General features: G+C 35.9%; 1 protein-coding gene across 4 annotated transcripts in view; it reads right to left on the bottom strand.

The window, feature by feature from the left end:
- LOC143243021 (cell adhesion molecule Dscam1-like) overlaps positions 1–13731 on the bottom strand; it is a 115797-nt gene that overhangs the window by 86855 nt on the left and 15211 nt on the right. The gene's annotated exons all lie outside the window — the stretch shown is intronic.

The following is a 13731-nucleotide window of genomic DNA, read 5'->3' on the forward strand; positions in this document are numbered from 1 at the left end:
TGTTTTTAATTTCGCGCAAAACTACACGAGAGCTGTCTGTGCTAGCTGTACCTAATTTAACAGTGTAAGACTAGAGAGAAGGCAGCTAGTCATCACCACCCACCGCCAACTCTTGGGCTACTCTTTTACCAACGAATATTGGGATTGACCGTTACATTGTAACGCCCCCACGGCTGAAAGAGCGAGCACATTTGATACGACGGGGATTTGAACTTGCGGTCCTCAGAGTACGAGTCGAACGCTTTAACAACCTGGCTACGCCTGGCCTGTGGTCTTTGGTAAAAGAAATTGTCTTTAGAAAAGTTACACGGTGGTTACTTGAAATCAAAATACAACCTCTATATCTAATCAACTAAAATCAAAATACAACATCTATATCTAATCAACTAAAATCAAAATACAACATCTATATCTAATCAACTAAAATCAAAATACAACCTCTATATCTAATCAACTAAAATCAAAATACAACCTCTATATCTAATCAACTAAAATCAAAATACAACCTCTATATCTAATCAACTAAAATCAAAATACAACCTCTATATCTAATCAACTAAAAGCAAGGTTAGAATTTTTTCTCTTCGATACATCGATAATGTGACTGTTGTAATTTGAACGCTCAACTCCCACAGTCTACGGATCGCGGGCTCGAATCTCCGTCACCGAAGATCCTTGTTATTCCATCCGTAAGGGTGTTCTTACATGACAATCTATCCCATTATTCGTTGGGAGATAGATCTCGCGTAGCTTTGTTCAAAATGCAAACATAAAACAAACGATACAAAGTGAGTTGTTTCGACTTACTGTTAATAATATAAAATGTTCTGAAACATCTGCCTGTAAGTCATTGATTTAGGCATATTTTATTAGGAATGATGCATTTTTCATGACCCAAAACAATTTCACGCTCAAATAAGCAAAACTTATTAATATTTCAGACTTCATTAACGAAATCTCCGTTTCAGCAAGTTTAAACGTTTTATTTGTGAAACTAATACGTATGTCTTATACCTTAACTAAGCTAAAACACAAAGTAATAAACTCTCCATAATCAAATTACACAATCTCACAAAAGTAACTCCTTTATATAAATGAAGTTACCAGCCCACGTGGAGTGGGCTTCAATTTGATATATCAAATTATAAAACGGCTAGTCGTGCTGTTCAAGATGTGGTGTTCTTGCTGAGATGCAAACAAAACAACAAAATGATTTAGAAGTAATTCGAGGGTTTTATACCCGAGAAAGAAAAGAGTAAATCAGTAAATCAGACAACATTTGAAGTTCGTCTCTCTTCTCATAGCCAAATGCGTTTCTTCTCTGCGAGTTTTCTGAAACTTTTATCAAGATTTGCCATTTTTTTCTTACTTTAACTGTTCTTTCATAAAGCAACGTTTCGTTACAGATAAATGTAACCTTTTATAGCTGCCATAAAAGTCGATTTGAGAGCTGTTTAAACACGATATCAATAAACCACGTCTGGTGTGGTTTTTACATTTTATAAATCTTTTCGAACATCAAAAAAAATGTATTTTCAAAGTAGCAAATCCACTATATTACGAAACGAACGCCATTTTGCAAATAAAGTATTTGGATTATTTTTGCATAATTTAAGCAAATAAATAAATAAAACATCTACTAGCAGTAAGGGCCAGGCACAATCTAATGACTAAAATGTAAGAAATCTGAATCAAGGGTTTATGGTTTGCGGCCCGCTTCCAGAAAACAAAAAAACAAACAAAATTCGTTTCGCACTTAGAGACCGTTGGTGCACTATAAAGGCAACAGTCAATTACCTCTACTTGGTCAAATAAAACTAGTCCAAGAGTTAGTAACGAGTGCTGTTGATTCCACAGTTCTGATAATTTAAACTTCATTAAAGTTGCATAGGTTTTAATAGCTAATTTTTATAATTCAGCTGTAGCTAGTTTCGAAAATAATATTCCTTTTTTTCTATCACCTAAAGACATTTTGTTTTAAATCAGGACGGCAAAATTTACGTAGACCAGATTTTTGTTTCGTTTATCACAATTAACGTTTACTATTATTATGTTCTTTAACAAAAACACAATTCCGATCCTGGGACAGGGGTAATTCTACGGATTCACAACACTAAAAACGGGAGTTCGATTTCCCTTGATGGACACAACAGATAACCCGACATGGTTTTGCTATAAGAAAACACAACTACAAACAAACTGAAGAAAAAGGAAGACATTGATGTCAAACGAATATGCATCCTCATTTTTGTGTGCGTAAAATCTAGGTCTTTTAGTCTCGAAACTGCGTATTGTTTTATTTCTTAATCAGTCATCATTATCACGTTTCACCTTCCCTGAAACCTTCTTTCCATTTCCTTTTGTCTTGGTGAAACCTTTCCAGATGTTTCAGGTTGAAAACAATCCCTATCCTTGCTTCTATCAAATTCAAAATTAAATAAAGCTTTATCAAGAGCCTCCAATGGAGTGGGCACGGGTACCTCAGGTCTATAGGAAACACGTCTTATAGCAGATTGAAGGTTTGGGTAAGAAGTTTCCTTTTGTTTCGAGTATTGTAGCCTTGCATGTTACATGTGCAAAACTAGTAGTTATCTCCATGGTTTCTAAGCTCATTCCAGACCACCGGATTTCCTTAAGGCAAACACTTTTTTCTTTCCTTGTAATCCGTTGTCTTAACTCTTCGACACAAACAGCGCAAACTTTGTGCAAAGCCCATGTTTTGTCTTGGTAATACGCTTGCTTGGCGAATTCTGTACTATTTTGTTCTGTTCCTTTACAACAACTTTACCACAAATATAACAGAATATGTTTAGGTAATTTACACAGCTTCTTGTTGTCGTAGCAACGAATAAATAATATCAAAAGAACGAAATACTATCCAGAAACGACACGTCATGCATCCTGTTAACTGTTTATATACTAGAGGCGTGTTTCTAGAGCGATCAATAAGACTCTCGTGTCGCGATTGCTCTGGAGAAATCTATACCCAGCGGCTGTCAACACCTTAAGCATAATAAAATGTGGCTTGATATAAATAATAATAATTCACTTATGTAAAAGTTCATATGACGTTTTGGGCAAATTCTGTATGTGATGGGTAAAAACATGGAATTCAACGTATAGGAATTACTGTAGAACGTGTAATAATTTCCAGACAATAAAACCATCGCAGGCCTGTGAGCTATCTGATTTCTCTGTAGTCTATCATTCAAAAATTATGGGCGACGATGACCAGATGCATTCTCAGTATAGGTTAGGGTGATAGTTCCAAAAGAAAGCAACCTAACAGTGAGTGACCTATGCGATTGCATAATCTGAGTTGGCGGTGGGTGGTTATGACTAGCTGCCTTCCCTCTAATCTTACACTGCTAAATTAGGGACGGCTAGCATAGATAGCTCTCGAGTAGCTTTGCGCGAAATTTAAAACAAACCAAAATAGTTGTTTTTTATTGGATTTTATTTCATTATTTGCGATAGTCATAACGTTATAGAAAGACGTAAAAACAGCGAGAGAAATAAAAAAATTGTTACTTTTATGTCTTCCGTTACGACTATTGTTCATGAAACCCGTTTCGTCGTTTTATTTCGCTTTTCCATTACCAGCTCCGACTTTTCCATTACCCACCATGGCTTCTCCAGGTCATTTCGTATCTCCAGTCCAGATTCGAGTAGTAAAACTTGATGTCTCCCACTGTTCTCATATTTGTAACATTAAGATCTTGGTGGATCGAAATAAAATTCGGTCAACATTATTCGCAAAGCAAGCTCGGAGGGACCACCAACGATCTGTACAAAGGTCTGTGCGAAGCGTAAAATACGTAGTGTGGAACGGTTCACACTTGTGGAGGTTTTTCTTGTAAAACACATAGCTGCATATTAAGCTGTGTATCCAAACCTAGTTTTAAAACTATAAGCTTTCAGACTTAAGGTTGTGTCGCTGAGTGGAGCTAGTGGAAGAGTTATAAACGTGAAATCAACAAAAAAATGGCTTTGGTAGTATTTAATATTTAATATTTAATATTTTTTGTTCTTAAAAGTTTGATTCAGTTCACTGATGAAAACTTATCAAATAAAGTCAACGAATAAGCAACAGTGATAAAGTACAGCTTTACCAACTCCTTTATAACAGTTGATACAGTACAGCTTTACCAAGTCATTTGTAATACGTGATACAGTACAGCTTTACCAACTCCTTTATAACACGTGATAAAGTACAGCTTTACCAAGTCATTTGTAATACGTGATACAGTAAGCTTTACCAACTCATATGTAATAAGTGCTAAAGTACAGTTTTACCAACTCCTTTATAACACTTGATACAGTACAGCTTTACCAAGTCATTTGTAATACGTGATACAGTACAGCTTTACCAACTCCTTTATAACACGTGATAAAGTACAGCTTTACCAAGTCATTTGTAATACGTGATACAGTAAGCTTTACCAACTCATATGTAATAAGTGATAAAGTACAGTTTTACCAACTCCTTTATAACACTTGATACAGTACAGCTTTACCAAGTCATTTGTAATACGTGATACAGTACAGCTTTACCAACTCCTTTATAACACTTGATACAGTACAGCTTTACCAAGTCCTTTGTAATACGTGATACAGCACAGCCAACCAACTCCTTTATAATATATAACAATATAATTTTACCAACTTCTCTGTAATACACAATACGGTATGTTCATGGAAGCAGTCAATTTGTCGTTAATGAGTGATCCTTCACGTGCTGAATGTTTTACATATCGTAGTTTTAAAGGAGCTAAAAACCAAACCAAAGTTATCCTTCGATCATGCACTCGTTACTGTGTTAATTACACCCCTCATCAGTAACCCTGGACAAAATCAAAATCGATAAAACTAGACTAGGCTTCTTGTAGCGATGTACGGTACACTAGGCTTCTTGTAGTGATGTACAGTATACTAGGCTTCTTGTAGTGGTGTACGGTATACTAGGCTTCTTGTAGTGATGTACCGTATACTAGGCTTCTTGTAGTGATGTACCGATACCGTATACTATACGTAGGGCGTTTTAGTTGTGTTTTACTCACGACGGTATAGAATTTGAAGAACGAGTGTCATTGACGCTACTGATTTATTCTCCTGACTTATTCACCAGCCAACATTTATAACATTCTGAAAAGCACATTATGAGCTCAATCTGTGATTCTATTCACCACTTGGCACTGATGAGGAGTAGAATTCCCTGAGAAAAAGTATAGTTCAATGGAAAGTTTCGTAGCAACACGAGCAGGAGTTAAAGCACCCGTTACCAATATCAAAATTTCTTCTTTTGAACCGTCAAGAGATCTTTGGTGTTTTAAGTTATCAAAGTCCCTACGAAATCCCTAGGGATTTTTTGATATGCATTCCTGATAGCAAATATAATCCGTGATCTAACTCAATTTGACAGAAAAATTAGAAGCGATTGAATTAGCACTATAAATATTGATATAAACATCACTTAGTTGTATATTTTCTAGCCAATCAAACACAGTTCACCATTCCTAATCCAGGTAGAGCTACCCACTTGCATAATTACATAAATTATTAAAATTTGTTTTTTAAATTTGCGCAAACTACACGATGTCTATCTGCGACAGCTGTTTGTAATTTAGCAGTGTCAGACAAGAGGAAAGGCAGCTAGTTATTATCACCCACCGCCAACTCTGGGGCTACTCTTTTACCAACGAATAGTGGGATTGACCGTCACTTTCTAACGCCCCCACGGCTGAATGAGCGAGCATGTTTAGTGTGACCAGGATTCGAACCCCCAACCCTCGGATTACGAGTCGAGTGCCTTAACCACCTAGCCATGCCGAGCGAAGTGTTAGGGTACAGTAATCCAATAAATAAATAGATCCACTTTAACCTGTAAATATATCCAATTTATTACACAGTATTCTACGGTTAGAAGAGCTTTCCGTTAAATTGGTAAATCATTCCTGTCTAACCTGTTCACGTAAATTATGGGAACTTGGAGTTCAGATTTCATTTGTCTATTTTTGAATTTAGAGCAAAACTACTCAACGGTTATCTGCGCTAGCTATTCCTAATTTTGATATGTTAAACTAGAAAAAGACATTCAATCAAAACAACCCACCGCTAACTCTTAGGTTATTTTTTTTACTAAAAAAACATTCTAACACTCTCAAGACTGAAACGGCAAAGTGTTGGGTGATGAGATTTGAATTGGTCACCCGCAAATTGTCAGTCAGGCACCCTGAACACCAAGTCTTGTTAGACCAGGAATATTAGGTACTTGGTTATTTATTTCTTGTGTGAGACCGTAACTAATGACAATCAATTAATTCTGCTATAAGGATAAAGAATAATAAAAAATGGGAGACAAATTTTAATACCAATAGAATATGAGTTTTTTTTTTAACAAAACGTAAAAGAAACTTCGTTTTGGAAATGTTAATGTATGTATGAACTTGTTTAACAGAAACAGTTGTCGTGAACGAATAATACAAGTCCACGTAACTCGCTTATCATTTTAAAATTACGTTTCCAGAGGTCCTTCATCTCTTTAAAACTTGCGAACCTTTCTACATTTCAAAAAACAACAACAGAATTCAAATACACTTTTCAAAATCCAAGTATTGAAATGTGTTATTTAGGTCTTAGTTTCTTAAGACTTAACAAAATATTTTTTATAATTACATTAAAAACAGTTCTATAGTAAAGGCCCCCCTCCAGTTGCACAGTGGTATGTTTACGGAGTTATTTTGCGATAAATCGGGTTTCAATACCCGTGGAGAGCAGAGTACAGATATCCATTTGTGCTTGATAACAAAGTACACTCTCTACAGTAGAGAAATGTTTTGAAAATTTCTTATTAGTTTTGTCTTATTAAGAGCAAAATGTGTAGTAATTACATGACGCATTCTCAAAAGCACAAACCTAAGTAATCTTAAAAGTGTAACAGACGAGGGTTCTTAGAAGTGTAACAACCATATAAGCAGTTATTAGAAGTGTAACAACTACATAATCAGCTCCTAGAAGTGTAACAACTACATAGTTCTTAGAAGTGTAAAGACTAGATAAACAGTTCTTAAAAGAAGTGAATAACCAGTAATTAATTATATGAAATAAGTAAATATATATTCGTCGTTCGTATTCTGTTAAAACTTGTCTGTTTGTTTATGAACTAAGGTTTTTCGATATGCAAATAATATTATTTTAAGTTGGTTTTCAAAATATCATACGAGGTTTCTTATTATGACTGTTCCGGTTTTCACTGCACGAAGGTCATCCAATCCCATTTCTGACGGTTATGTATTTCTATGAAGTTATCCAAATGCAATATCAGATAACACGTAATTAGCTACCAAGTTTTATACAAAAATCACATTATTTGAAACTTCAATAAAGCTTCTAAGAGATCCGTACGAAAGAACGAAATGGTTCTTACCCAACCAGCTAAAACGTGGTTATCTTGAGTTGCATATTGAGTAATCAAAACACGTCGCAGCAGAATAAGTGGTTTAACGTAGCCTGCTATATCTTATATGTCAGTATCTAACGTCCACCAGGTGTCGGTGTTTTTTCTATATTCTCATTGTGTCACGTTTCCATTTCCATTCTCTTAGATTATAGTTGTTCGTTTTTGCTAGTTTTGCACATGAAAGTTTCTAACATTTCTTAGCAAAAAACAACCTACTTGCGCAATGTTGCACACACTAAAGGTGAAACATTCGCACATTCCAGTTTTTAGCGGAGTTTTCCTTTTACTCCACTGAAAGATCAAAAATGTAATAAGCTTTTAAAAAGAATTCTGGGAGGGAAAAAACATTATTAAATATTAAACAATGTAAGAATAAATTAACTAAGTGCCTATTAACAATAGTTTGTTAATTTGTTTCGAATTTTCGCTCAAAGCTACACGAGGGCTATCCGCGCTAGCCTTCCCTAATTTCGCAGTGTAAGACTAGAGGGAACGCAGCTAGCCATCATCACACTCCGCCAACTCTTGAACTACTCATTTACTAACTAATAGTGGGATTGAATGTTACATTAGAAAGCCCCCACGGCTAAAAGGGCCAGCATGTTTGGTATGAAGGGGATTCGAACCCGTCACCACACTAAACATTACAAGTCGAGCATTCCTAACTACCTGGCCATGCCAGGCCACTAGTATTTGTTCTTTCAGCGCGTTCATTTTTAACTATCGTAGTAAATGAAGTTTCTTCATCATTATAAAAATGCTACATTTATTTAAAACGTTATTGTATTGCATGTACGGTTAACCTGCCCACTAATCAAGGCTTGTTCCATGAGAATAAAACAACAACCAGTGAAAATGTGTTATATTATTTAAGGGTACACGTACAATTAAACACATCAACATAAGACGAAAAACAATATTAAAGTAACAGCAAAGAGAACCACATCCTTGCTTCTTACTCACTCAGATAATTATTGGTAACCGAAAGCTGGGAAGTGTTAAAGAAAAACTGTAAGTTATGTGCACCCACAGAGAATTACTTAAAGTTCACTTACTCAGGTATACATAAATATTTGTTTGTATATATGCCAAAAATGTATATAGTCATAATAATTAATTCCACATATCCAACTTAATAGGCTGTTTTCTTCCTAGTTGTGTTCCACCCTATAATGTGGTACGATGTTTAACAATTAAAGCTGCATAATCGTTCTGTATTATTGTCAATATATTTTTATAATATCCAAAGTGTTCACCAGTTTGTCGCTGCTACGTAAATATTTCAAGCAATATGAACTTTAATAAATCGGTTTTCGTTTAAATTATACAAGACTTATAGAGCTCCTAATGATAATTAAAATTTGCTACAATTTAAACGAAAATAGCCGTCGATAACTTATTCGTTTGGTTGTACCTGCCACCTTTTGGCGTCTATTCGTTAGCGCAATGCATTAAATAAACTGTATTAATTTCTGAGGTTTGAGAAATCTCAAAAGAAAATTAGTTCTTTTCATTTTCTCAACATCCAGAGGGCAGTCTTGGGAATGGAATCCATCAAACGTGTTAAAGATTAACTGTGTATATAATAAATCATCTTTCCAACCAGATGACATTTGTTGCCACACTGTGGGCGTTTTATGGGTATTGTGGGTACTTCCACACCCTAAAGGCCCAGCATGACCAGGTGGTTAAGGCACTCGACTCGTAATCCGAGGGTCGCGGGGTTCGTGTCCCCGTCACTCCAAAACACTCTCGCCTTTTCAGTCTTGAGGATGTTATAATGTGACTGCCAATTCCACTATTCATTGGTAAAAGAGTAGCCCAAGAGTTGGCGGTGGATGGTGATGACTAGCTGCCTTTCCTCTAGTCTTACACTGCTAAATTTGGGATGGCTAGTACAGATAGCGCTCGTGTACCATTGCATGAAATTCAAAAGAAACAAACACATTAGTGAATACACTTGTTTAGACAACCGTCTAGTTAGAATCAACTAACATGAGAATCCTCTCTCTTCTCACTGGTATGCAGACGATACTTAATAAATGCGAGTTACTCTTAACAGGTGTGTTCATAGTCACCTTTTCTTAGCATTTCACAACACGTCTGGAAGAAAACTTAGTTGAAACGTGCGTTTATTTTAAAGAGGTAGTTTAGCTCGTGAGAAAGTTTATTCGAAACATTTGTTCAAAATTTCGCAACACGGCCTTAAGTCTGTAGTTAGTCCGTGTGAAAGTGTGAAATGATTAACAATTACACTTATAAGGAATCGATCACAATGTTTTCTTGCATGTTGGAACAAACGCCTCTAGAAGTAGAGAAGGCCAGTGTAAAAGGAATGCTATGTAATAACTGTATCGTATTTAATCGCATAACTTTGGCTTTAACAACTTCTTGCATCATCACGTTCGAGTATGACTGTCACTTATCATACACGAAATACTACTGAAGTGAAGAAATTGTTTGTTTGTTTTTTCAATTTCGCGCAAAGCTACACGGGGACTATCTGCGTTAGCCATTCCTAATTTAGCAGTGTAAGACTAATTGACCGTCTCATTATAACAGACCCAGTCTAAAAGGACGAGCAGTTTGGTGCGACGGAGATTCGAATCCGTGACCCTCAGGTTACGAGTCGAACACCTTACTCCACCTGGCCATGCTGGTCTCAGAAAATGAAGTCGCGAAAAGGTAAATCCAGTTAACATACAGTAACACCAAGTGAAACAAATAAAACAGATCAGTATAGGTTTGAATCCCTGTCGTACCAAACATGCTCGCCCTTTCATACGTGGGACTGTTATAATGTGACGGTCCATCCCACTATTCGTTGGTAAAAGAGTAGCCCAAGAGTTGGCGATGGGTGGGGATGACTAGCTGCCTTCTCTCTAGTCTTACACTGCTAAATTAGATACGGCTAGCGCAGATAGCCCTCGAGTAGCTTTGCGCGAAATTCAAAAACAAACAAACAAAAATACAAAACAGGCTACATGCGCCGTGCTCACCTTGGGGGTATCGAAGACCGGCTTTCAGCATTATAAGTCTGCAGACTTATCGCTGTGCCACTGGGGGTCGTTAAGTCATCTATCATACACATTTTCCTTTGAAATCTTACAAAAACGCACGTGATTAGTACCTAATGTTACTCCTACAAATCAACGAGAACTGAATTCTTCTTTCAATTGTTTAATTCCTTTCCGTCAGATAGGCACTTGGCAACCAACTATTTGTCTTTCCGTGACTACAAGAAATGGAGTAAGAATCTCAATGGATGTTGGTTGGAAATATAAGTTGGGTAAATATAAGGTTAAATATAAGTTGGTTAAATCTAATTTTTTACTGAGGTTCTTTTAATTGAGGATCGGCAATTCTTGTTCCGCGCTGGTACAGCGTTAAGTCTACGGATTTACAACGCTAAAATCAAGGGTTCGATTCCCTTCGGTGAACTAAGCAAATAGCCCACTGTGGCGTCGCTGGTACAGCGTTAAGTCTACGGATTTACAACGCTAAAATTAGAGGTTCGATTCCCTTCGGTGAACTAAGCAAATAGCCCACTGTGGCTTTGCTATAAGGAAACACACAACAACTCAGCGACTCTTCCTGATCGTCACCAACTTAGTCCCTGACCAAATAAAAGGTTTTTTTTTCTACGATTTTCTTTAATCATAATTATCAATCGCAACTCTTTGGTACAACTTAGAATTTAAAAGTTACTTTAAAATTTAACTTACATACCTTCGATAGGAACATACCTAGACCTTATAACCTCGTCGAATTTTTCTTATGTTTTATTCTTTCCCTCTGTAAAGAACCATCTACACCTACCTTGTTCGTCGCACGGTGACGTACATGGTCATAAGGAACTTATTTCTACAAGTAGCGTTAAACCTACTCGTCTTAAAGTAACATCTAGAATAATACTTCAGGGCGTCGTTACAGCTATGTTGTCTACTTGCTATGGAATGACAAGAAACGGTAAATAGATGTTTTTCTATAAATGCTATTCTAGGGTAAAATAATAAAACAAGGGTTAATACTACCAGTTGAATGGGTTTGCTATAAGAAAACGGTATCTTGATATTCTGTGGTATTCAGTTTAATAACATACTTCATGAACATTATTTTAACAGAAACTAAATGTGCAGTACTTCCATATGATCATGGTTAACGTTTTGCAATAATCTCTGATAATACTATACAGAAAGAACGCGAAAAAACCGAAATGTTTCTCAAATGTTTTGTTTAATTTTATATTGAAGTGCAGTATCTCGCATTAACCTGTAAATACAGTGAATAGGTATTACACACTCATTAGCTTATTAAAATATACTACTTTTCAGAAAACAATTCAATGATACGAAATGTCGGAGAAAATCTGAAACTGGTTTGAAGTGTGTCCTGTTGTTTTGTAATGCTACGCTTCACTCGTGTAGCTGAAAATTTTGGCTTCAAAGTAAATATGTCAAAGACAAAATGGATAAAAATTATGAGGAATAGGGTAAAGATAAAAGAGAGGTTGGAACGTACTAATGAAATGATTGATAAAGCTTACATTTGTGTGCATTTGGAAAGTGAGGTATAAGAAAAATAGGGAAGCAAGGAAGGTATAAGATGTTGATGTGCGACATTAATAGAATTAGTGTTTCATGACTGGAATAAGGTTCTGTAGAAACGAAGATATGCCAGTGCTATGACCAATATTAAAGTATATATAAGGCTTAACTAGTACCAGTAGCACTGTGTGATGCAGAAATTTGAACATGGGAGAAACAGGTTTCGTTGATGAGAAGAGCAGACAGAATTTTTTGGAATAAATTATCAAGTTAGGGTAACAAAGAAGGAGATGTGAACAAGGAATGGACAGAGAAAATTGTGTGGACAAACAGTGGTGCAGCTTTGACCTGAAGAATACGTGAGTGGAGACAAAACAAAGGCTAACAAGAAAGGTGGAGAGATAGATGTTCCATAGAAATAGGCCAAGAGATGTGTCATAAAGGGTTAAAAGATGCCATATGGAAGAAGGCCAGTAGATAAAGTGCTGAAAGACCGAGTTGACCAAGCAAAACAAGACCGAGAAGACAAGTCTTTCCGGAGGCGGACCACGACTGACCGATTTGCATCATTCAGGCTTAATTAGTTTTCAGTAATCGAATAATAATACACATGAATAAAGTGTGTGTATTTCTTATAGCAAAGCCACATTGGGCTATCTGTTGAGTCCACCCTGATTTAAGCGTTGTAAATCTGTGGACTTACCGCTGTACCAGCGGGGGACATGAATAAAGAGTTGTGAAAGTTGATTAATTATTATTGATTTACTCACCCTGAACACTCACCCGATGAAGTAATTCAGTTCGAAATATTGATTGTTAAATATTACTCTCTCGTAACGAAACCCACACTCAGCTAAGTTATTTTGCAATAGAAATGTAATTAGTAAATAGGTTCTCTATATAGCACACAGCTGCAGGAGTATTGCACCAACAAGTATTGATAGATACTATATATAATACACAGCTGCAAGAGTATTGTACAGACAACTGTTTCTAGATACTATATATAATACACAGCTGCAGGAGTATTGTACAGACAACTGTTTCTAGATACTATATATAATACACAGCTGCAGGAGTATTGTACAGACAACTGTTTCTAGATACTATATATAATACACAGCTGCAGGGGTATTGTACAGACAACTATTGATAGATACTATATATAATACACAGCTGCAGGAGTATTGTACAGACAACTATTGATAGATACTATATATGATATACAGCTGCAGGAGTATTGTACAAACAACTATTGATAGATACTATATATAATACACAGCTGCAGGGGTATTGTACAGACAACTGTTTATAGACACTATATATAATATACAGCTGCAGGAGTATTGTACAGACAACTATTGATAGATATTCTATACAGTATAAAGCTGCAGGAATATTGTGTATGCAGCTATTGATTGGTTCTCTATATAGTACACAGCTGCAGGAGAATTGTGTGTTTGTATATATATATACATATATTTTTACGGTTTGTTTTAGCGTTTGATATTATGTTTTTAGAATTATTTATACATTGTATCGATGACTGTAGAATAAATCTGGTACTGACCCCTCCAAATAGCTTCCTTTACAACCGACATTGAAGCTTTAGTAACTCCGTATTTAATATAAAAAGATGTGTGTAAATTGTTAATAACAACGCATAATGTGTTCATCATATCTTATATAATTTTAAATTGGTTAAATAATGAAAGAACGGTGGAT

Source organism: Tachypleus tridentatus, chromosome 2 (genome assembly GCF_004210375.1).
Source record: "Tachypleus tridentatus isolate NWPU-2018 chromosome 2, ASM421037v1, whole genome shotgun sequence".
Taxonomy (NCBI): Eukaryota; Metazoa; Arthropoda; class Merostomata; order Xiphosura; family Limulidae; genus Tachypleus; species Tachypleus tridentatus.